General features: G+C 47.7%; 1 protein-coding gene across 2 annotated transcripts in view; it reads right to left on the reverse strand.

Annotated features, from left to right (window-relative positions):
• SORCS2 (sortilin related VPS10 domain containing receptor 2) overlaps positions 1-21,458 on the reverse strand; it is a 1,226,315-nt gene that overhangs the window by 458,109 nt on the left and 746,748 nt on the right. The gene's annotated exons all lie outside the window — the stretch shown is intronic.

Here is a 21,458-nt window from a genome sequence, read left to right on the forward strand (position 1 = left end):
GTGAAGGGCATAACTGCAACAGCGGTAGCGCTGGCGGGGGTTGAGGCAGTGGAGCTCCCCTCCGTATCCGACATCTTCCTCCCCCCTAGTGGACCGTGGCCTACCTTGCGATGATCCTGTTCCGTAGGCCGCGGCTCCGCAGTGGATCGTCAGGGTTGAGGACCTTCCGTCGCGCTCCTGTGACGTCGGCGTCTGCTGGGCTCCTTCCAGGACCTTACGCAACGTCCGGACGTGAGGCGGGGCTTCAGTTCTCGCGCGCTTTCGGAGTCCACGCCCCTCTTCTTCCCGCGCGGCGTCCTCAAGATGGCGTCCAATGGCGGGAAAACTCCACGGATGGCGGGAAGAAGGCTGAAGATGGCGGGAAACTTCACCGATGGCGGGAAGAAGGCTGAAGATGGCGCCGGATAGCGGGAATCTTCACCGATGGCGGGAATCTTCACCACTGGTAAGTTTGAACAGTCTTTGCTTTTCAGGCACGCAGTACCCGGTGGTTGCGGGCACGTGATCCTGCCGACTACGCCAAAGTTGACGCGCCCCTGGGCCTGTGTCGCGCTGCGTTGCACACGCGGGAGCTTACCCGGAGCCGGATCTGTTTAGGGTTGTAGTCTCGTGGCGGTGACCCGGTCCGTGCCCAGGGAGTCAAACTGGACGGCAGTCTGTTAGCGGTAGAAAATGGTTGATGACTACGCCACCCGTTGAATGCAGCCAGGGGGCTGCTGCTGCAGGGCAGACCGCTGAGGCCGGTGGAAGGATGGTGCAGCGTGATAGTATAACCCCCAACGGGAGGGGTATGGCCTCAGGGCAGCCGACGTGGATGATGGGGGTAGCAGGAACCACTCAGAGACGGTATGGTAGCGTTCAGGGTCTTTACTGGTAACAACGATAGACCCTCCCGGAGTACTTGCTAGCGAACGGGGCCTGGTCAGTCCTTGAGCAGATGGGATCTCCCCTGGCCAGGCGTAGTTGTAGGCCTCCCAAGCTGACTGTACTCTTCTGGCTACCTTGCTAGAAGCTGATGTAAGTAGCCCACGTCCCTGAGTGTACCGTGTGGTGCTCACCCGTATGGCCGGTGACTCGGGGCCTTCTAATGGCTTCCGCTCCACGATGGCGGTGCTGGTCCCACGCGTGTGACCGGGCCTTCGGGCTTCTGGGCCAGGGGACCTGAAATCCCCTGCCTGACGGATTCTGCTGCTGGGTAGAAGTTAGTCCCCACAGCCTCGGACTCCGGGTCCGGTAAAGAATCTTCTTAGTCAGGGCGAGCTCTTTAGCTGCCAGCCCCTGACTCCTTGTGACTCTGCTGCTTCCTATGCTGCTCTTGTCTCTACTCTTCCTGGACTCACTAACCCTGCCTCAGCCCCGGGTTTATACAGGGGAAGTTCTTCCCCTCCCAAGGCTGGGCAGGAGGTGTGGCATGCACAGGATCCCTGACCAAAGGACCTCCCACCTGCTCTCAGACGTAATATCTCTATCACTGTGACAACCAGACCCCTGGGGTGTCACACAATGACTGGGACTCATGGTGCCACCCAGTCAGGCAGGATGAGAGTGTGCACACTGTGCAGCAGGGATAATCAGCACTTTACTGTAGCCAATGGGGCAGCACCACTCTCTGCTTAAACTACCAGCATGTTTCTAGGAGTTCCCAGTTATTGATTTATACAGACCCTGGTTTATTATCCTGTTTCTCCTTAATCTAACCCTGCTTGCTTGATTCCTGTTGCTGACCCTGCATTTACCTTTTGACTTCCTGACGATTCCACCTCTGACTCTGTCCTCCTCATTCTGATCTAGTCTGTCTCACTGACCTCATCCCTGTCACCTGATTATGTCTTATCTGCCCTTCCTGCTAGTTAACTCTCCCTGCCAGCTCGCTCCACCGGCTGGCAGCTACTCCGTGGACACAACCCAGGAGACCCAATTGTAAGTCCAGATCCAGGTTTTAGTGTCAGTCAGGGTAAGTGGAGTGATTTGTGTAAAGTTTGCTCGTGGAAAGCGTATTAAGAGTTGCCAGGTTTCGATGTACAGTTTTAGTTAAACCTTATATAAGCAATGGCAAATGGCATACAAAAGGAGGGATAAATGCTTCTACTTCATATCAAGCAAATTAAACATATTCCAAACTGTTATCCAGCAGGTTACCCCAGGGCCACCAATGAGAGTAGACACTGAAAGTATGACTCCCAGTGCAGTAAAGCCAACGCCTTTGGCAAGACAGCTGCTGAAAACCTTAGTGTAGGATTTCTTGCCCTTATTCCTTCTTCAGGATAATTTTTCAATGTTTTATATGTAGTATTTGTGTGAAGGCTTAGACTTGCCGTACAATTTCTTTTCATATAAATTCTTTGTTATTAAAGTAGATCCCCTGTGATGTGCAGTTGCCACAACCAAATCCAGGCACTGTGACGTGCAGGGGAGGGGGGAATCATTATACTTCACACAGTAGGCGAAGATTTCTTCCAGTCCCCGGGCCTGCAAGCATCAGAAACTTGTAAATAGACATTTCACAGCAACAAGACCTCTAATATGAGGTAAACAGGTAGGTATAGATTTACATTTCTATTAGAGGTCAGATTAGTGCCAGGGGGTGACAGATTACCTTTAAATACTTAAAAAGTAATGGTCGCTTTAATTTTTATTTCATAAATCAATAGCATACAGGAAAATCAGAACCTTTATAATATATCTTATCAGAGAAATCCCCTCCTTACTCCTCCTGAATTGATTTTTCAGTCTCAATTCATGGGTGAAATCTGTATTCCGTGAGTTCAGATGTTCCTTCTCTTCCTGGACTGATCATTGATTCTCAAATTTCTCAATTCGTGGGCAAAATGCAGATTCTCCCATTACTGTGATAGGAGACGACAGTTGGTGCTCTTCAAATTTTATGAAGAGGGAGGAGCAAGAGGCGGACACAGACATTCCGCCGCAAGATTTCTATAGAACTTTATGAGCACCAACTGTCATCTCCTATTTCAGTAATGAGTAGAGATGAGTGAACCCAGATCCAGAGTTCGGGTCTCCATTGTTTTCAATGGGATTCGGGTTATGGTTCAAGTTCGGGTAAAGTTCTGGTACCCGAACCAAACTTTGGACTAAAGTACTGGTTGGGTACCAGAACCTGAACTTCCACGGGTCCGCTCATCCCTAATAATGAGATAATCTGTATTCCCTGAAGACACATTTTACTCATGAATTGAGAATTTTGAGAATGTCTGATCAGTCCAGGAGGAGAAAAAAGCAGATTTCTCTGATAAGATAAATTACAAAGTTTCTTATTTTTACATGTATTATTGATTTATGAAAAAATAAAAATAAAACAACAGTTACTCTTTAAGAAGAACAGCGGTATTGAGAGTATAAATGAGCTCTCTGCTGGAAGGAAGGAAAACCATCTCACTAGTGTCACCTAGTGGAGGAGTCCACCAAACACATCTACAAATAGCTGTTTAGGGATATTTGCCCCTCATCAGTGTAGAGCAGGATTTGGCTGGATAAATCAGATGCCCGTAATGCAGCTTTGGTTGACAACTGGCCATCTGAGCATGGAGTCTTACTTGCAATGCTCCATAGGAAAAACATGCAAGTTAACTTTATCCAGGAAGAAAAGTAAACTACCGTATCTGGCATGTGTGATCTACAGTCGTTGAGGTAGCTACCCTGCAATAACCTGCATACACGAGCGAGATAGTTTTCTTACCTTTCAGGAAAGAGCTTATTTTCATAGTAATACATATTGATAACAATAAAAAATACTTTTTACTTAAGAGAAATGAAATAAAAATAAATTTGCTATAGACTAATTGTTTCATTATTTTGGAAGAAAGATCTGGGGCCGTAAAGTCTGAGAAGAACGTTTCCACTCCACAGCTTTCCTGCCAGAGGCCTCTGCTTCTCCGGAAAAAAAAAGTCCTCTGAGATACAGTATTGTACAAATCATTTATCTTTCACTTCAATTTCCAAGCAAATACCAGCACGGAGAGCAGTAACACAAAGATGACTCTCTAGATGTTGAAAATCAATGGAGGAAAATTAAAAATCAACAAAGCTCTTAGATTCGGCCTAAATGAAATGGTCTATGATCCACTCAATGCTTGTTACATGCAAAATAAACTGTTAATCGGGAGTGAGCGGCATCTGATGATATCATCACTTGAAATAGCGTAATAATGGGGTGGTGATAGCCGAAGCCTAATTGAAAATTACAGCCGGACTCAAGATGGACGAGTGAACAGAGAAAGCTCTTAGTGACTACGATGTCTTGTTAAACGGCACCAAAGTTGTGCATACTTGGACTTTTTCTTGTTCTTCAGGCACTGGCAATTTTTGCATTTTTGTCACGCACAGTGTGGGAAAGACTAAGTGCAACATGAAGGGATGAGGGGAGGGTAGCCCAAATGCTAGGGAAAGGGGGAGTGGAGACCCCTAGGCAGATCTAATTTCCCCCTTCCTGTCCTACCGTTCCTATAGAGATTCCACACCTATTGCCGAACAGGAAACCTAATCCCTGTATATCCCTAGAGCTAGGCCCTAGATAGGGGGAGCTGAGCACTGGTCAGTCCCCACTATAAACTAAAGACAACAAGGGAGACAAATAAAGGGGGGAAAGCGTAGCTTGAGCAGACACCAGAGAGATAACAGCAAACGTCCTCCAAGGGCACCAGAGAGGAGGCTAGCCGACTGCAATTGCTCCAAGCCTTCACAAGGGGAAATGGGTATATCACCGGCGACTCCCTGAAGCAAACTGTGAGTTTATAAACACCCAGACCAGGGTGTGTCAATCAGAGCAGGAGGGATGTTGCCGCTGGGTCCAAAAGTCAGAAGGATTAAGAAGGCGTCTGCAATGCCAAACGCAGTGACCTTCTGCAGCCAGATCCACAGCGACTCTCTGTTACATCTGACACACCCGTGACAATTTTTGGCAAATCAGCTTTTGATGGCGCTAATGTGGGCTGCATACCTACTAAAACATTTTTGCACTTCTTGAAGGCCCTAGATGTCTTTGGTTTCCAGCAATATCCCTGCCCTATAGTATAAATATTACCATGTCCAATCCCTGGTGACCATGAAGAATGCCTAATACTTATCCAGTGCCATACACTTCTCCATCGGAGGTGAGCGGTGCCGCTGCCAATAAAGACCCCACACACCTGCCAAGATGCAAAAATGGTCAGTAGGTACACGTGCATGATACCTGCTGATCTTTCACGCCTCTGAGTGGATGTATGGGGTAATAGCATCATTGGCTCCAATCACTTCCGATACGGAAGTGAGCAGCAACAGATATCACATTAAGGCCACGGCCCCACTATCAGAATTCGGTCAGTATTTTTTATCAGGAGTGGGAGCCAAAACCAGGTGAGGAACAATAAGAGAAAAGATATACCGTATATTCCGGCGTAAAAGACGACTTTTGAAGACTGAAAAATCTTCTGTCTAGTCTGGGGTCGTCTTATACGCCGGTAATGCTTTTGAACTTTCAGAAATTGACATGCGGGGATACTCTGGGGGTGTTAATAAGCTGCCGTGGCCGTATCCCTGCCATGTCGGAGTTAATATAAGGTGGAGGGAGTTAAAACACGGCGGCGGTAGGTCCAGACAGTCAGCGCTTCTGTGCTGAAACTGACACATCGCTGCGTATTCCCAGCTCCGGACACAGCGCAGGGCTTCTGTGCCGACAGCTTTCACTTGTCACAGAAGCGCTGCGCTGTGTCCGGAGCTGGGAAGTTCGCATCGCTTCTGTGACAATATATGAAAAGCCGGCAATTCAGCAGCGGCATAAGCCGGCACCCGACAATTTAGAATAGAAAGAATAGAGCTTCACACATAGATTAGATAGATAGAAACATGTCAGTCACATATATATGAAGTACAGTGACAGTATTGCTTACTGTACTTGTCATTTAGTGTAAAAGATTTATTAAAACAAATAATAGTGTTTTCATGCACCGTCTCTTTAAAAAAGCCGGCCGGCAATTTATAACAGAAAGATAGAGCATCACACATAGATTAGATAGATAGAAACATGTCAGTCACATATATAAGAAGTACAGTGATAGTGTTGGTTACTGTACTTGTCATCTAGTGTTAAAATAAAGGATTTATTTAAAAAAAAATTGGCGTGGGGTTCCCCTTAATTTTAGTCTCTAGCGGAGATTAAGCAGACGGCTGGGGCAGATGTTTGAAGCCTGGGAAGGGGGTAATACCCACGGAGCTTCCCAGGCTACTAATATCAGCCCCCAGCTGAATACATAGCCTTTACTAGCTATTAAAATGGGGGACCCCCCCAAAAAAATGACGTGGGGTCCCCCCTAATTTAATAGCTAGCAAAGGCTAGGCAGACAGCTGGGGGCTGATATTAATAGCCCAGGAAGGGAGCCATGAATATTGGCCCCCTCCCAGGCTAGAAACACCAGCCGTCAGCCGCCCCAGAAATGGCGCATTCATAGGATGCGCCAATTCTGGCACTTAGCCTCGCTCTTCCACGCTGCCCTGGTGCGGTGGCAGGGGGTAATAGGGCTGGGGTTGATGTCAGCTTATAATGCCAGCTGACATCAAGCCCAGGTTAGTAATGGAGAGGCGTCTATAAGACACCCCCATTACTAACCCCATAGTAAAAGTTAAAAAAAACACAAACACCCAGAATAAAGTCCTTTAATTGAAATAAACGAGAGGTAAGGATGAGGTTGCTTTATTATTTTACTTTTATTGCAGGAGATCGTTGGCTTCAGCTGGAATGGGCGTGACTGTAAGTATGGTTTAATTTAGAACAATAAAGGATTGTGTCTTTATTTCAATTAAAGGACTTTATTCTGGGTGTTTGTGTTTTTTTTAATTACTTTACTAGAAATTCATGGCGGTCATGTCTAATATTGGCGTCACCCCATGAATTTCGGGCTTAGGGCCAGCTGATAATGCCAAGCTGGCCCTAACCCCTTTATTACCCAGTGAGCCACCGCACCAGGGCCCTGGATGAATTGGGTACAGCGCCAGAAGATGGCGCTTCTATGAACGCGCCATTTTCCGGGGTGGCTGCGGACTGCAATTTGCAGTGGGGGGGGGGGGCCAGAAAGCTTGGGCCTCCCTGCGCTGCAGATTCCAGCCCCCAGCTGCCTAGTTGTACCTGGCTGGACACAAAAATAGGGCGAAGCCCCACGTCTTTTTTTTTTTAATTATTTTTTTTTATTTTTTTCATGAAATAATTAAAAAAAAAAAGGGCTTCCCTATATTGTTGTGTCCGGCCAGGTACAAATAGGCAGCTGGTGGTTGGGGGCAGCCCGTTCCTGCCTGCTGTACCTGGCTGGACACAAAAATATGGCGAAGCCCACGTCAACATTTTTGGGAAAAATTAATTACAAAATTAATAATAATTTAGGGACTGCATCTTTATTAACCCCTCAATTGTCATTTAGTGTTAAATAAAGGATTTTTTAAAAAGAAAATTGGCGTGGGATCCACCATCATTATAGTCTCTAGCGGAGGTTAAGCAGACGGCTGGGGCAGATGTCTGAAGTCTGGGAAGGGGGTAATACCCACGGAGCTTCCCAGGCTACTAATATCAGCCCCCAGCTGAATACCTAGCCTTTACTAGCTATTAGAATGGGGGACCCCCCCAAAAAATGACGTGGGGTCCCCCCTATTTTAATATGTTTATGAGTGACAGTTTTCCTGCTATATACCTGCATGTCATAAGAATTTAAATTAAAAAAGGACCATGTTAAATTCAAATCTGTTTTTTTTTAATTTTTACCGGTGTTTGGTATGCGTTGGAAAAGGGGTAGTCTTATACGGTGAATATATCCTAAACTCTATATTTTAACAGGAAAGTAGGGGGGTCGTCTTATACACCAGGTCGTCTTATACGCCGGAATATACGGTAATAAAAACAAGTCACCAATTCTGCATTTATCACCCACTCCTGGTTTTTGCTCCCTCTCCTGAGAAAAAACACTGACCAAATACTGATAGTGGGGTCGTGACCTAATGCAAACTGCCTCTCCTCCAAGTGAAGCAAGGTGGGCACTTCAAGAAACCGTTCTATAAGTCAATCTCTGACTTTTAGGGTTGCTATCTTAAATAGGTAGTGCTAGATAGATCACTTTCTTCTTCCTAGAAGACAGCTAATTTGCATAGCTTTTACCCAGGGAACACTGCCTGGCCTATAAGTCTGCCTACACCAGCTGGCGGTCTTTATTAGGAGAAACAGTGGCACTACTGCCTGATTATCGAAGTGGTAGATATAGGGCCCGAATCATCATCTGCACTTTTTTTTAAGTCATTTTTCTTTTCTTTTGTGTAGACATTTTATGCCCCAAATTCTTCAACATGGCGCATACGGTTCATGAAATACATAAAAAACGCTCTTTATTTTTGTCTTTAAAGGGATTATCCAGGAGTATTTTTTTTTTTTTTACTACAGGTCTAAGAACTAACAGGCAGGCAGTTGCCAACTACCTACCTGTTGTGTCCGGTTTCGAGCTCCACCGGCACAGACAGGTCACGGACATCATGTCGGCTTCTCTTCCGCTCTGCTCTGTTTACGGGGCGTGACTGCCAATGTCATGCTGATTGACAGCGGACTTCTTGCTGCCTAACTGCAGGGAGCCGACTGTTAATCAGCATGAGGTCAGTAGCCATGCCCGGCCAACAGAGCAGCCCAGAATAGGAAAAACTGCTTTTTGTGGGCAGCTGAATCGCTGGCAGGCGACCACTTTGTGCTGGCACCAGGTAGAATAGGCAGGTGGTTAGCCTGTTCTATCTGTTGGCAGTAAAAAAAAGAATTAGTCCTGGATAAACCCGTTAACTTTTTAGCAACATTTTAGAGCATAAAGTCACATGTTCTCTTAAAATGTTGCAAAATTTCACAAAAATTTCTGAAGTACATAAAACTTCTACAGGGGGAGACTGGAGTCTATTTGCACAAAAATTGAGTGACTTTTCAAAAAGTGGTGAATCAGCCAAATACAACAACAACAACAACAACAACAACACCAAACATTTGTGTTGCTGTTTTCTCACAATGGAATCAAATCACAGCATCTGGAATCCCCAAACCCCGTCCACAATGACGAACATAAAAAAAACATCAGCAGGTGAACACATATAAAAAAAACTTTATAAAGGACGCAAATTAAAAGAAGAATAAGGAGGAAATGAAAAGTACCAAAAACTAAACAAAAAAAGTCACAAATGCAATAATGAATGGGACCCAATAACCTCCAGCTTCTGGTGAGTTGAGGAAATGAAAGGGACTGAGTCATTGAAGACTCAGCGGCATAAAAGTAGCAAAACTAAACAAAAGTTTTTCATTTGGAAAATGTGCTGTTATATCAAATTCTATAATCTGTGATGTTGTGAAAAACTACAAGAAAATCTGCTTAGCTATAAAACGTGCACAGAAATAAGATGAATGACAAATCCAGATCTTTTATAGCTCTACAACATAGAAATCCTAATATAAGTACATATATCATTGCCTGCAATGCCAAGTCTGGGGGTGATGGGGTACTTGGGGTATTTGCCGCAGGCGCTGGGTGCCAGGCAATGTGCCAGCAATCTACTTTGCCTTGATCAGAGTATTCCTTTTCCTAATAATCTAATGTCTATCCTTGTGACCACATGATATAATATACAGTATAAGGCCCCCAGTGCATGAAGACCACCTGGTGTATACGGCACCATTAGCTTTGAGCTAAAACAAATTTCTTTGCAATTGGGTTTCATTAAAAATTTTGCACCGTTTGCCTTTTACAGCCTTTGTGTTGCACTGTCTATTGCAGGCTGGAGAATGAGGTAACTGACAGGCCGTCAGCGAGCTGGTTCATACAAGACATTTTGTGACTTTATCTGTCTTTTTCTGAACTCCTCTCGGCTGATTTATGACCACAGACCACATCAAAGTTAAATGTGCAACTTGTAAAAGCAAAACGGTGCAACATTTTTAATAACAATTGCAAAAATGATTTTTACATGTATTTAAGGAGAAAAAAAAACATTGTATTGTTCCCAAAGGTAACTTTCTCCGCACTAACACATCGGATTACTACAAAACTGATTATTATTCTTGTACAGCCACATCTTACACAGTCATACTAATATTTTCAGTAGTGAAATCATTCTAGCAGATTCATTGTACATGTAAACATTCTTGTGCCCATTACTTTAGAGCCATCATAAAAGTAGAATTTTGCAGGTGTAAAACGAGACCGGAGAGCCAGAAAATGACCATGAATTTCCACTGTTCATAACTTTTCGCTTTGAAAGTCTCAAGTTTTTCATTTCCTGGCAAAAATGTGCTTCATCAACAAGACAATACCGTCTGCTGGTGTAGCATCTAGTTATAGCGGAGAACGCGGATGTTGCTGAACGGCCGCGGCGTTTTCAGTCACCATGGAAAATGTTGCTTAGCAATAAATGTAGGTAAAGCAAGGTCATTGGGTAGCGAACATGATATTTCTACGTTAGGTTAGACTTTACTTTATTTTTTTCATGGATTGTATCATAAAAAATGTATCGAGAAAAGTTCATTTACCACGAGGATGAACGTCGGCTCACGTTGAGATGTAGTAAACTGAGCAGTGTGGGTCAGTAGAACATTAGGCTAAGACCTGTAATGTTCTACTCCATCTCGTCTTATCTGGTGGTGATGTATTTCACAGCATTGGACCCTCTGACACTCTTTACGTCAGTCTCTGTCCCCAATAGGGTTCACACAATCTCATTTCTCAAAAAAAACCTGAGTATTATCGACAATTTACTAGAGAAACAAACATGTAAACTCCATGTATGTGTTGTCGTTGGTTTGATGGAACCTCAAAACCTCAATGTTGCATGACCTCAGTGCTACCCTTTGAGCCACCATGCTTTTAATGGGGTTATTCCATGAACGACATCATGTATGATTGAAGGTCTAACAGCTGGAATTCCCACCAATAATGAGAATGGGGGTCCAAGAGTCTCATGTAACTGGAGTCTGACTACAGTACCTCTTCCATCAACAATGAATGGAGCAGTGGTCACAAGAGTTGAGAAAAAAGATTTGCAGGACTCTGATCCAGTGGCCACATCAGTAGTTTATGGCTACCAGACCAGAGCCCTGCAAACTTTCCTCCCCAGTACCTCTTCAGATTTATTTGGCCTAGTACGACATCATTGTTACTTCGCAATGCAGCTTACATTCGTCCTGGGCTGACTAATCAGAAAAGTCTTAGGAGATGCCAGCTGGTAGGAGAAGGTTTGCAAGGCTTAGGTCCAGCAGTCATGGACAACCAATGTGACTACTGGACCAGACTCCTGCCAATCTTTTTGCTCATCTCTAGTGGTTACAAATGCAAAAATTTCCCCATTCACATTGGGGACATGGGACCTCTATACTAATGATTAGAGATGAGCGTTGTTCTACTCGAACTGTTCGCCAATCTCAAATTCGAGCTGTTTTGGGCAGTGTTCGAGCCGTTCGGCGAACACGAACAATTTGAGAAAAATTTGGCTGTTCGAGGTTATGTTCGATAACTGTTCGTGCACCAAAATCATAACTGGATTTTTTCTCAGTAATGATGAAAATTAATGTTAATACGCAGTTTGAGTGTACAGCGGGGTGGGGGGAGGGGCAGGGGATGGATCTCTGCAGGAATAATGAAGATCTCCATTTTTTTTTCTCTTTCCCGCATTTACAGTGGGGAGGTGCAATCTATCAGCCTATCAGCAGCGCACACACGGAGCGAAGTGCTTTTTTTCACACAAGCAAGGGCATGTGTCATTGGCAGTGTATGTCACATGTCCTTGCCCTATAAGACCAAGCCATTTTCCCCGTCGCCACCATTTTCTCACTGCTGCAGCTGCGTGTTAGACGGCACCGCTGTTGCTGTGTGCGCTATACCTTGTTAATTTCAAGCCAATTTTCGCACAAATATACAGATAGCTTGGGAGTAGGGAATAGTTGTGATTGCAGTCCTTTTAAGGACTAGGTTACAGCATTTCCTACGACTTTTATCAGGGAGGTCTGTGCTCTTAAATAGATAGGTTGTGGGAGTAAAGACTAATTGTAATTGGAGTCCTTTTCAGGACTAGGTTACATCAGTTCCTATCAGTTTTTGCCAGGCAGGTCTGTGCCAGTGCTGTGCAAGTTTTTTTCACAGCATTTGGCTGAATCTAGCAAAGCTAATCCTTTTTGGCCTATTGCAGAGTGTGTTAGTCAGTGGAGTAGCCTATCTGTGTTGCAAGATATACCACCTGTGTATAGAATACCAATTTTTTTACTGCACCTAGTGAAGTAAAATCTTTTGGGCATAGCATCATTCTATTAGTCCATCTATACTGACCTCCATCAGGTTGCAAATTAAAACTAATTTTTATCTGCATCTACAGTACCTCTGAAAAAATATTTGGGCTTCTACCTGTGTGTGGGACTTGTTGTATTAGTCCATCTATACTGACCTCCATCAGGTTGCAAACTGAATATATTTTTTTCCTGCATCTACCTCTGAAAAAATATTGGGCTTCTAGCTGTGTGTGGGTCTTGTTCTATTAATCCATCTATACTGACCTCCATCAGGTTGCAAACTGAATATAATTTTCTTCTGCATCTAGCTCTGAAAAAATATTTGGCCTTCTAGTAGTGTGTCGGACTTTCTCTATTAGTCCATCTATACTGACCTCCATCAGGTTGCAAACTGAATATAATTTTTTTCTGCATCTAGCTCTGAAAAAATATTTGGCCTTCTAGTAGTGTGTCGGACTTTCTCTATTAGTCCATCTATACTGACCTCCATCAGGTTGCAAATTAAAACTAATTTTTATCTGCATCTACAGTACCTCTGAAAAAATATTTGGGCTTCTAGCTGTGTGTGGGACTTGTTGTATTAGTCCATCTATACTGACCTCCATCAGGTTGCAAACTGAATATATTTTTTTCTGCATCTACCTCTGAAAAAATATTGGGCTTCTAGCTGTGTGTGGGACTTGTTGTATTAGTCCATCTATACTGACCTCCATCAGGTTGCAAACTGAATATATTTTTTTCTGCATCTATCTCTGAAAAAATATTGGGCTTCTAGCTGTGTGTGGGTCTTGTTCTATTAATCCATCTATACTGACCTCCATCAGGTTGCAAACTGAATATAATTTTTTTCTGCATCTAGCTCTGAAAAAATATTTGGCCTTCTAGTAGTGTGTCGGACTTTCTCTATTAGTCCATCTATACTGACCTCCATCAGGTTGCAAACTGAATATAATTTTTTTCTGCATCTAGCTCTGAAAAAATATTTGGCCTTCTAGTAGTGTGTCGGACTTTCTCTATTAGTCCATCTATACTGACCTCCATCAGGTTGCAAATTAAAACTAATTTTTATCTGCATCTACAGTACCTCTGAAAAAATATTTGGGCTTCTAGCTGTGTGTGGGACTTGTTGTATTAGTCCATCTATACTGACCTCCATCAGGTTGCAAACTGAATATATTTTTTTCTGCATCTACCTCTGAAAAAATATTGGGCTTCTAGCTGTGTGTGGGACTTGTTGTATTAGTCCATCTATACTGACCTCCATCAGGTTGCAAACTGAATATATTTTTTTCTGCATCTACCTCTGAAAAAATATTGGGCTTCTAGCTGTGTGTGGGTCTTGTTCTATTAATCCATCTATACTGACCTCCATCAGGTTGCAAACTGAATATAATTTTTTTCTGCATCTAGCTCTGAAAAAATATTTGGCCTTCTAGTAGTGTGTCGGACTTTCTCTATTAGTCCATCTATACTGACCTCCATCAGGTTGCAAACTGAATATATTTTTTTCTGCATCTACCTCTGAAAAAATATTTGGCCTTCTAGTAGTGTGTCGGACTTTCTCTATTAGTCCATCTATACTGACCTCCATCAGGTTGCAAATTAAAACTAATTTTTATCTGCATCTACAGTACCTCTGAAAAAATATTTGGGCTTCTAGCTGTGTGTGGGACTTGTTGTATTAGTCCATCTATACTGACCTCCATCAGGTTGCAAACTGAATATATTTTTTTCCTGCATCTACCTCTGAAAAAATATTGGGCTTCTAGCTGTGTGTGGGTCTTGTTCTATTAATCCATCTATACTGACCTCCATCAGGTTGCAAATTCAAAATAATTTTTTTCTGCATCTAACCCAGCCAATAGTTTTGGCCTAATACCACAGTTTGGCCACTCAGCTCTGCTCGGTTACCATCCATTGTTTTTTTGTGCAAATGTAGCACCCTGAGGATTCGGCTGCTACAGGGGTATTGCACCTCAACCCAGAGGTGTGATATTCCACTCCCGGGTAAGGATGGAGTGTGGAACTGAGCTCAGTTAGCTGCATGCACTACACACATCCCATTTCCGAGGGACAGACCGATGGTACTCCCACTAGAGAAATGTGCAGGTACGACAGTGTCTGTTCCTGGCTGGAGTGGGAGGGGGGTGGAACATCCCAGTAGTGTAGGGGCAGATAGGGGGAGCAGCCTGGGTAAAGCTAGGAGCTCATTGGGTGCTGGTCACCTGAGCTCACACATAGAGGGAGTATATAAGGTGGGAACCATCTTAGATCAGGGTCAGTCTGTGAGACGTCAGTCTTTTGTAGAGGTTTGGTCAGTCTGAAAGAGCCTGAGAAGCAGAGAGAGAGGAGAAAGAAGGACCCAGAAGGGGGAGAAGAGGGAACTCCAAGAACCCAAAATTAAATCAGAGGGTGAAGAGTTGGCAACAGGGTACCGGATCCCAAGCTGGTGGAGGCTACAGCACACCTTAGCCAGAGACCGGAGGTCGTGGGCAGGATCTGCCACGACCACCCACTAAATCCACCCGGAAGGCAAACCAAGAATAGGGTCAGGGAACCCAGAGACAAGGGTTTACCAACAAGAGGCCCGAGGGAGCCGAACTTAGGTGGATCCCTGGTGGGGAAGGCCAGAGAGAAGGACAAGTCAGAAAGGGAGCTCAGGACCACGCTCCAGAATCACCTGGGGGTTGGCCGAGTCCAAGACCTGGTGGACGCAGCACGGCTCGGGCGGTCACTTAAGGCCAGAGTGACCACAAGAACAGCAGTAAGTAAAAACCCTGAACTGCACAGCCCGGCTCGGAGTCTTCTTAACATCCACACTGCACCACCACTACCACCATCCTCTACACCTGACCCCCTGAGGCTATACCCCTCCCGTTGGGGGTTATACTACCAGAGCTGCACAAGCACCACCAGCCTCAGCGGACCCTGCTGCAGCGGCGGCCGTATTGACCGCAAATCAACGGGTGGCGTAGTCGACACAAAGAACACTAATAACATCTGTAAGGACTGCCACACACTGAGCTTGACACCCTGGGCACGGACCGGGTCACCGCCACTCGGAGACTACAACCCCCATCTGATCCGGCTCCGGGTATTCCCCAAACACTGGCCCAGGGGGCGCGTCAACTTTGGCGTAGTCGGCAGGATAACGTGCCCGCAACAACCGGGTACTGCGTGCCTGAAGAAAAGTTCACCGTTACCTCAAAAAGAAGTCTCCCGCCGGTTCCGGAGGGTCCCCGCCAACGGACCCCATCACAGGTCGTTTCCCGCCGGTTGTCCGCCATTTGCAGCTTTTTCCCGCCATCCATGGAGTTTCCCGCCACTGGGAGACGATTCCCGCCATTTCCAAGGATTTCCCGCCTTGGGGGAGCGGACGCCATTATGGGCGTGCCAGAGGGTGGCAAAAGGCCACCTCCCATCGTGGGCCAGGTCGAAGAATGGCGCCAAAAGCGGAAACCGCGCCCACCAACAGAGACTGTGATGCTGGAAGTGTCCATCAGCGTGAGAGAACTGCCCCTGGAACTGACAATCACTAAGTTGCCCCGGGACCACCCTCAATGTGGGCGGAGACAGAACAAGAGAACGAAGATGGGTGCAGCCTGGAGGAGTCTGGAGAGAGCGCACCCGGAGACAAGACGTCTGGAGGAGAGTCCAGAGAGAGCGTACCCGGAGATGGAGGGAGAGACAGGCAGCACCGACCCAGTGGTCAGGAGCCTGCTGCAAGCAACAACCCCACTAGGCTTAGTGGAGATCCTGGCACAGCTCCCCCGAGACCGGGAGTGTGCACAGACCGCGCTGGAGGGCCTCGCACGGAGGATGGCCCGGGTGCAGCGGGAGACGTTGGCGGAGTGGAGCCGAGAGATGGCCCAGCAGACCGCAACCCGTCAGCGGAGCACGCTGCCCGAGACGAGGAGACAGACCGCCTCTGAGGATGGCGCAGGAGGAATGAAGGCAGGAGACGGCGCCGAGAAGGGAGCTGAACGGACGGAGGCAGGTAAAGGGGACGTCTCTACCCCGAGCCGAGAAACCGTGTACCTGCCCCAGCTTCCCGTCGCAGAGCCCGAAGTTCCCCCTGCCGTGCCCGTCGCCGCATCGTCACCGCCGCAGACTAGGCCTCAAGCAGTAACCGTGGCCGCGACCCCTGTGACGTCACGTGTTTCGACCCTGAGCGCGGCAAAGCAGGAAATACCATCGGCCTGGTCGCAAGGCCTAGTACCTCCGGGCGCCGCAATACCAACAGCGCCCCTCACCTCCGCGGAGCCACCGGCCTGGTCGCAGGGCCGAGTAACCCAGGGCGCCGCCGTTCTTACGGTGCCCTTTGCCTTTAGGGTGCCCCAAGCCTGGTCGCAAGGCCTGGTCGACCCGGGCGCCGCTACCATCAACGCGCCCTCAACATCTAGAGTGCCGCACCTGGGTGAAGACCTGTTCGCCCAGCATACGTGCCCGGATGGGCAGCCCTTTGTATGGCCCCAGGAGTATATTCAGCTGGAACTCCAGAGAGCAAGGCCCATGTGCGAGCCCCTGATTCCGGCTCCGAAGCCCGTAAGGAGGACCTCGCCCCCACTGGAGGAGATCCAGTTCGAGTGGGACCCCACCGGAGAAGACCTCATGGGGTTCACTCAGGAGACTCGGGCGGCCGCAGCGGAGCGTGCAGAGTGCTGCCGGCAGCAGCTCGAGGTCTTCGAGAGGGAGCGGAGAGAGAGGCGGGTCCGGGAACAGCAAATGCAGATAAGGAGCGCGGAGCAGAAGAGCCGGACCAGGAGGAAACCCCGTGCAGCTCATGGTCCCCGTGCCACCGGGACTGTGATAAAATTCAATATGCAGCACGGATGGGGCTTTATTAGAGACCATCAGACCCCCGGCGACGTCTTTGTAACCCGCAGAGACGTAGAAAGCCATCTGCCGGAGGGACACAGAGGTCGTGACCTGTACGTAGGGGACGAGGTCACCTTCACCCGGCACAAGTGTGCCAAAGGACCCTACGCCCTCCATGTGCATCGCCTGACGGAGGAGGAGCTGCGGTGTGAGGAGGAGCAAGAGGACCCGGACGGGTCTGAAGAATCTAAAGAAGGAGCAGGAGGACGCCGTCGTTGAAGTACGGTAGAGAGAGACTGTACATAGTTACCCGTCAGGGTATAAGAACTGTTCTAGTTAAAATATAGTCCCCGTTGGGACCAGCCAATTGAACTGAAACCCGTGTGTCCCTATTCCCACTGACCGAGGACTGAGAGCGGTCATTCCTCCCTAATACCTGGCCGAGGACAGAGAGCGGCCATATTTCCCTTGTATATAGTTGCGCTTCCTAAAGCGCCCCCTACCGGTTTTATAGGAAACTGTTTTCTTCCAAGAGAGACTGTCGCACCTTACCCGGTCACAAGTTGCACCGTGGCCGGAGGAACAAGAATGTTATTTATGAAAAGTTTTATATGAAAAGTTTGATAGCTGATAATATATATGATGTTTTATATGTTGATGTTTATGAAAAAAAAAAATTGTATGTTTTTGGATGTTTTGTTATCTTACAGCCCGAGGACGTGCTGTGGTTTACCAGGGGGGAATGTAGCACCCTGAGGATTCGGCTGCTACAGGGGTATTGCACCTCAACCCAGAGGTGTGATATTCCACTCCCGGGTAAGGATGGAGTGTGGAACTGAGCTCAGTTAGCTGCATGCACTACACACATCCCATTTCCGAGGGACAGACCGATGGTACTCCCACTAGAGAAATGTGCAGGTACGACAGTGTCTGTTCCTGGCTGGAGTGGGAGGGGGGTGGAACATCCCAGTAGTGTAGGGGCAGACAGGGGGAGCAGCCTGGGTAAAGCTAGGAGCTCATTGGGTGCTGGTCACCTGAGCTCACACATAGAGGGAGTATATAAGGTGGGAACCATCTTAGATCAGGGTCAGTCTGTGAGACGTCAGTCTTTTGTAGAGGTTTGGTCAGTCTGAAAGAGCCTGAGAAGCAGAGAGAGAGGAGAAAGAAGGACCCAGAAGGGGGAGAAGAGGGAACTCCAAGAACCCAAAATTAGATCAGAGGGTGAAGAGTTGGCAACAGGGTACCGGATCCCAAGCTGGTGGAGGCTACAGCACACCTTAGCCAGAGACCGGAGGTCGTGGGCAGGATCTGCCACGACCACCCACTAAATCCACCCGGAAGGCAAACCAAGAATAGGGTCAGGGAACCCAGAGACAAGGGTTTACCAACAAGAGGCCCGAGGGAGCCGGACTTAGGTGGATCCCTGGTGGGGAAGGCCAGAGAGAAGGACAAGTCAGAAAGGGAGCTCAGGACCACGCTCCAGAATCACCTGGGGGTTGGCCGAGTCCAAGACCTGGTGGACGCAACACGGCTCGGGCGGTCACTTAAGGCCAGAGTGACCACAAGAACAGCAGTAAGTAAAAACCCTGAACTGCACAGCCCGGCTCGGAGTCTTCTTAACATCCACACTGCACCACCACTACCACCATCCTCTACACCTGACCCCCTGAGGCTATACCCCTCCCGTTGGGGGTTATACTACCAGAGCTGCACAAGCACCACCAGCCTCAGCGGACCCTGCTGCAGCGGCGGCCGTATTGACCGCAAATCAACGGGTGGCGTAGTCGACACAAAGAACACTAATAACATCTGTAAGGACTGCCACACACTGAGCTTGACACCCTGGGCACGGACCGGGTCACCGCCACTCGGAGACTACAACCCCCATCTGATCCGGCTCCGGGTATCCCCCAAACAACACTGGCCCAGGGGGCGCGTCACAAACAACTCCAGAGTTGTGAATTAGTTAACCACCAAAATGAGTGGAAAAAGGCCTGCTGCTGGTGGAAAGGGGAATAGGCGTGTTGGGAAGGGGAAAAAAGGTTGTGTCCGTGGGGTAGGTGTTAAAGCAACAGTAACATCTGCAGAAGAAAGACCATCTTCCAGCCAAACTAAAATGTCTACTTCTTTTAGCGGACAATGTGATAAGATCCCTTTCTTACGGCCACGCCAATCGCTACAAATTCCAGATGAGGCACAAAAACAGCAGGTGCTTCAACGGATATCAAGTGCTCCTTTAAGTGGGCTCTCCTCCACATCAACTTCAACATCACAAATACTCCAGTCCTCAAAGGTGTCACCCAAATCGCACTTGCTTCCTCACAGCTCCCAAATCTCCAGCTGCCCGTCTGAGTATGAGGTAGAACAGATGGTTGAGTCTGCAGAGCTGTTTACTCATACTATAGCCTGGGAATCAGAGGTCGACTCCAGCGCTTCTGTGAATCCAGACGAGGAAATGATCTGCACTGATGCCCAGAATCTTTATGAGTCGGATCCAGGACCAGACGCAGAAGGTTCTGACCATAATGTAGACCCTCATTCCCAAACTGTAACTCCTGTTGGTGTAGACAATGAGGAAGACGATGATAAGACTCAAATACCTGATTGGAGCGACAACTTTAGTTTTTTGTCAGGGCAGGAACAGGTTGGCTCTGAGGACGACGGGTGTGATAACGCACAGGGTGATGATGATGAGGTCGGAGATCCCACTTACTGTCAACCCACAGTCAGCCAAGAGATGAGGTCAGCAGAGGAGGTGGAGGAAGATGCTAGTGACGATGAGGTCAGGTTGCGCCTTCCTGGACAGAGACGTAGTACTGGAAGCACGTCAACAACTGCATCCTCAAACACAACTCTGCCTCTCACCACAAGTCGTGGTGGCTCTTCAGGTCGCATGGGTGCTAAGCCTTGCATAGCCTGGGCATTTTTTCAGATCGATAAAGATGACCCAACTCGTGTTATCTGTAACATTTGTCAGCAAAAGCTAAGTAGAGGCCAAAAAATACATAGTTTGAGTACTTCATGCATGAACCGGCACATGGACATGAAGCATAAGTTGCAGTGGGAAGCTCAGTGTGCTACAATGCGGCCTAGCCGGCCGGGCCAACCACCGTCTGCCATATCTTGTGCATCCGCGGCCTCTTCATCCTCTGTGACTGGGGGGACAGCAGTCACACCTGTTTTGGGGCGCAGACCTGCCACCTCTTTACCCGCAACAGCCAGCGTGATTGGCAGGTCATCATTTTCTTTGGAGGTGGTAACACCAGCTGGTGTTGAGCGCTGTCCGACATCGATAGCACCACCTTTGGATCAAGGCAACCTAACATGTCCGCCTGCATCTTCCTCACAGACCGGCAGTTTGCCGGGGACACCCTTATCAACCCTGTCTAAGCACAATAGCCAGCCCTCGGTCCCTCAGATGTGGACAAGTAAAAGACCATTTCCTCCTAGCCATGAGAAAGCTAAGAGGTTGAATTTCACCATCTGCAAGCTCTTGGCTACAGAAATGCTGCCTTTCCGCCTGGTGGACACAGAGGATTTTCGAGACCTTATGTCCGTCGCAGTGCCCCAGTACCAGATGCCCAGTCGGCACTACTTCTCAAAGAAAGGTGTGCCTGCGCTCCACCAGCATGTCGCACATAACATCACCGCTTCTTTGAGAAACTCTGTGTGTGACAGGGTGCATTTCACCACAGACACTTGGACGAGTAGGCATGGACAGGGGCGTTACATGTCGCTGACTGGGCACTGGGTAACTATGGTGACAGCAGGACAAGGGGCTGCTGTCCAAGTCTTGCCGTCCCCACGAGTTGTGCGTCAATCCTCTTTATGTCAAAGTTCCTCCACTGCTTCTGCCTCCTCAACCTCCTCTCGGTCTTCCACCTGCACCCAAAGCCTGTCTGGTCATGCCACAAGCTTTCTAACTGCGCAGAAGGGATCCTGCACACCTCCTTACTATGCTGGCAGTAGGGCTCAACGTCATCAGGCGGTTTTTACATTGGAATGTCTGGGAAATGTGAGTCACACAGCTGAGGAGTTGTGGTCAGCTCTGGAGAACCAATTTCATTAATGGTTGTCTCCACTGGACCTGAAACCAGGGAAGGCCGTGTGCGACAATGCTGCAAACCTGGGTGCGGCCCTTCGCCGGGGCAATGTCACACACGTGCCTTGTATGGCTCACGTGTTGAACCTGGTTGTCCAGCAATTTTTAGCCCACTATCCCAGACTAGATGGCCTTCTGCAGAGGGCACGGTCGCTGTGTGCTCACTTCCGCCGTTCGCATCCCGCAGCTCAGCGACTTACATCTCTACAGAAGTCGTTGGGCCTGCCACTTCACCGGCTAAAATGCGATGTGCCTACCCGG

Source organism: Phyllobates terribilis, unplaced genomic scaffold (assembly GCF_046119375.1).
Source record: "Phyllobates terribilis strain yellow unplaced genomic scaffold, ASM4611937v1 Scaffold_1__5_contigs__length_1240528914, whole genome shotgun sequence".
Lineage (NCBI taxonomy): Eukaryota > Metazoa > Chordata > Amphibia > Anura > Dendrobatidae > Phyllobates > Phyllobates terribilis.